The 4,822-nt window shown below is 32.9% G+C and overlaps 1 pseudogene; it reads right to left on the bottom strand.

Annotated features, from left to right (window-relative positions):
• Positions 1-579: 579 nt before the first annotated feature.
• On the bottom strand, positions 580-3,437 carry LOC127849268 (thyrotropin-releasing hormone receptor-like; annotated as a pseudogene).
• Between the last annotated feature and the right edge of the window lie 1,385 nt (positions 3,438-4,822).

Genomic DNA, 4,822 nt, shown 5'->3' with positions numbered 1-4,822 from the left:
AACTATATAACTTAAGATGGTTAAAACGTACGACAGCAATAAAGTAACTAAAAAGTTGCATGGTGTGTTCGTAATCCTGGAACTCCCTTATTCGTACGTAGCAGGAAAACAAAGTATTAACATATGAAGGAGGAATATAAATAATATAATACTTATATTATAATATTTATAATATATGTAAACAACGAAATCAACTGAGATAATTACAAGTATGACCATTTCAGGCGTGCAAGTATACAAGTAAGCTGATGTGTATAGTTCAATTGAGATTTTTGAGTAAGTAGAAACTTTCGTTTCAAACCAAGTTTTTGAAAAAACATTTCAGAGAACAGGCATGCAGGTACCTGTGTCTATGTAAATTAAACGGTAACTTAAGTAATTGCGAACAAATTAATTAATTAGTTTTAATAAAAACAAATTGTACTGGAACAAATAGGTATATTGATCACATAAATAAGCATATGATACATTAAATGCATTCATTTGATCAAAGATATGTACACGATTCAAAACAGATGTGTTATTGTATTTCCTTGTTCCCAAATCGAATCGAAAAAATCCACAATATAAACATTTTATTCAAGTGGTTGCACTAAAATTTCTAGAACTATATGTTCTTCGGATTGTGCTCCTTCTTTTGTTCCTCTTAGATTTGCATTTGATCAACAGCAGAAGTGTGGATTTAAAAATTCTTCCGAATAGGGTATATAAGAAAAAAAATGCAACTAAAGGTGGTATAATATAGAATGTTTGTTATTTCCTGCAAAAGGTAATATTCAATGGAAATAAAGGGTTTATTGATCGTTAACGATGCAATAAGATTTAAAAGTCGCATGGAATGTGATGAAAGATTGAGAATTAAAACGATGAATGAGACGGATAATAACGTTCTGGTCACACGTGTTTGCTGCATTGATAAAGTTTTGTTTTTGTTGGGTTTTTTCTTGCACAGCTGTTTTTAGAGAGACGGTTATCATCGGAATCAGAACAACAAGAGAGTAAGCATTGATTTGCTTTAGGACTTGATGACGATTCCTTGTGATGCGATTGAATCAGTCCTTCACCAAACTACCTTTGTTTTGAGGTTTGAAGCATTGTGCGAAGAACTAATGTGTTTACAATAACAATGACAGTAAAAGGAACAACCGTTGTTAAACGGTATCCATTCAAGTTACAACATTCATTAAATCAATGTACTCATGCCTGTTAACACACTTCCAGTGTTGTTTCCACTGTTGGACACCGGATGTCCAAAAACTGAATATATACAGAAGACATGCACAAACATTGTAACCTGTTCTCTTATTACGCTACACATGAGCCTCTGCTTAAGAGGAAAGCAAATGGCGATGTAGCGTTCACATGAAAAACCAACGACGTACCACACACTGAGAAAACACGTCACGTATGTCACATATATAAACATTTTGCACGCTAATGGTGTTGTCAATATATTGTGCACTTCGTGATCAATCCATTACGCAAGTAACGCGCGGAGCAATGTGATGTCTACTATTGCAAGGGAGGTTAGAAATACGGAACAGGTGGTACGGCACATTCGCTTCTTTGAGAACACTACGAGTGGCATGGCGTTTCCACAGAATCCAAAAGACTATTATCACTGGAATGCCCATCTGACGAATGCCCCTGACGGCGTGAATCCATGTTAACGCGTTAGCGAACTCCGATGTTGCGTTGCTGTGTTGAATTGTTGTGTTAACTGTTTCGTTATGGATGGACATTTCCAAGTAAGTGACAGTCAAAGGACGCACAGACGAAAGGTAGAATAATGGTATGTTAGATAGTAGTTATTCTTGAAACCGTTCTTACCAAACGCGTTTGATTGTCAAATGTTTGTTTTTTCGAGTATGCATTTGACGCAATTATTTTATTATTGTGAGTTTTATTCTTATAACTATTCTGGAGTGTGTCTGTATTTTTACGTTTTCCGGAAGATTATGGTAATGTTCAAATGTAACTTAACTCGTTCGTAATGACACGTGCGCGTAAATTGCACATATAATTTTAATGAAACAATGACTATGTATTTTATTCAATTACACATAATATTTTATGTAATCGCATGTAAAACTATCCATATGTTCTGATCTTCATATTTATCGGCTTGTAACAAATATCCAAATAGGTTTTCGGTACTATTATCCAAATGTGTTAACTGAGTAACAACACACGATAGCTGATAATGGAGAAGTTCAGTTAAGTTAAGAAAGAAGCAATGAACAGCCTTACTCTACCAATCGCGTACTGATTGTTATACAAACCATGCAATCTGTTTACTACATAGACCGTATAAGAACAAATTCGAACATCAGCGGAGGATGATGTTAAACATTATTTGATTTGCCTGTCGAATACCTAGTGTACTATCAATTGTATCAGTGACCAATATAGCTCTAAATCTATATGAATTTTGAAGATGAAAATCTGGTTATATGCCGATATTATGTTGTTTTTGTGTCTTGGCTATTTAAGTTATGTCATATGAATGTTAGCCATATGGTTATAATTTATTGAGAATGAAAGGATATATAGAGGATATTTGTTGGAATCGGTGGATTATCGATTTTAATTCACGAGTGATCATAGAAAATAATATTTTCATGAGTGGCGAGCGAGTGAATTTAAATCGATATTCCAGCGAATCCAACAAATTTTCTTTTTATTTGATGCTTTTTTTCACAGTTTATATACATTGTTTAAGAATTTAACTAAAGAATTTCGCTGGGATAATGACGTCATTTCGTCAAATAAATGACGCTATTTCACAGTAAACAATGAAAATTATCGATAATTTTAACTGTTAATTTTTTACTGTTTGAAACAGTGAAATTATCAGTTTTAATTCACTGATAGTTTTCTATAATACACTGGAAAGCATAAAATAAAACAAACTATTTACAATACGAAGAATTGTTTTCTCAGCATGCCTCTGTAGTTTTGTAATAGTAATATATACGGAATATTTTGTCTTTTATTTGTTTTATTTAAAAATTATATATGCATACAATACAGGAGAATTTCCACTATGACAACCTGCTGCTGCATAAGAATCCCGTTCTTCTGGGAAATCAGTTCTATTAAAAAAGACCCGCACCATACACTTTCAGAATTCGTACGACAAAAGATATACTCACGTGCGTCTTAAAAATAAAATGTGAGTGTTGTTCATTTTGTTAATATGTTTTTATGTTGAATGGTTTCTCGTCTTTTCAATATAATATATTGAAACGAGAACGGCTTACATATTTAAATGAATAATACGTATTTAATTGCAAAACACACACAATGAATTGTGAGCAAGGTTAATAAGCTAGCAAAATGCAATTAGTTATACGCTGCGGATTATTGAATGATTACATCCGCTTGAAGTATACAAAAACCGACTCACAGCCGGAGTTTGCACAACTCACATTCATGCTGTTAATCGGATTATTTGTCATTTGGTTAAATTCGAATAGCTATTGTTGATAGATCTGACGTATACATCCACATATAAGAAAAGCCTGGGCCTAAATAGCTTTTGCTTGAATGGAAGACAGGTTTTTCTAATTGTAAGTGGGCGATATGAGGTGTGTAAATATCAACGCAAATTCACTGTCCATATACTGATTTATTTAGAAAATCAAGCACATAGAAGAATGTATGAACCTACCATTGTTCCTTATATTCTATACATGATATATGATGTTTCCATTAACTTCTGTCACTATTCAGCAAATGTTCTGTATGTGTGTCACACGGTTGTGATTGGCTGGTACTATAACATTATTTGCAGCTCGTGATTTATAACATGTTTTAAAGCAAGACCAGGTATGGTCTACCGACGAGCTGTAACGAAAAAACGATATTTTCACCGAATGGTATACAGTAAAATTCGTAGGTCATATTACAAAGATAATAACAATTTAGTAACATTCACTAATCAACAAAGGTTTTGATGTTTCAATATACTTAATCAAAAAATGTGTTTATTATTAGTCTTAAAACGTCCGTGTTAATTGTATATGCATTTTTTTAACACATTGCATGAACACTATACATAGTAACATATAATGCTAATTCACTAACACTATCCTCATACTTTTTTATGAAAGCTGCCTAAAGTGGTGCTTGGCTAAATCAGAAAAATGATAATGTTTACAACATTTAACAAATTTCATAGTTTGTTTTTTCACAGTAATTCTTGACAGTAAAATCATGTATTTTCGACCGCACACGACTTTTTGATATGCAATTATTTTCGGTACGGAGTTCTTACCGAACCATTACAATGCCATTTCGATATAGCGATTTATAAAAAGAAGCTTTGGTGTCAAGGTAATTAAAAATGTGTTATTCAGCATGCATAATGGGAGACGAAGTACATTAACGAAATATTTTACATTATGCTTTGATGACGTTTAAAAATATTTATGTCAAAGATAGACACATGTGTTGAAATGCGCAGAAGTGTACAATTATAAACACAATTGATAGAGGCGTATGTAGTTCGGGTACTTCTTGTCCGTGTAGCAGTCGGGGTTTCAAATCTCGTGTAAGGAGTCTGAATATATATTTGAAACGCATACTCTCAATGTAAATTACATGTTGATACATATACAAATTAACCTTTTAAACCGGACATTATTATTTAAAAAAAACATTTGTTTATATCTGTCAAACTCACAACAAGGTGTCTATGGATGTTGAGTCGCAATTTCCCTATTTTCGCCTCGTTATCAACAGCAAGATTTCTGAAAAGCGAAGTTTTTATAAACAATATTGATCTCCAGCGTAGACTATAAAACAATAATCTAACCTG

Source organism: Dreissena polymorpha, chromosome 10 (genome assembly GCF_020536995.1).
Source record: "Dreissena polymorpha isolate Duluth1 chromosome 10, UMN_Dpol_1.0, whole genome shotgun sequence".
NCBI classification, from domain to species: Eukaryota; Metazoa; Mollusca; class Bivalvia; order Myida; family Dreissenidae; genus Dreissena; species Dreissena polymorpha.
The sequence above is the reverse complement of the archived record's forward strand: the minus strand, read 5'-3'. Positions and strand labels throughout refer to the sequence as shown.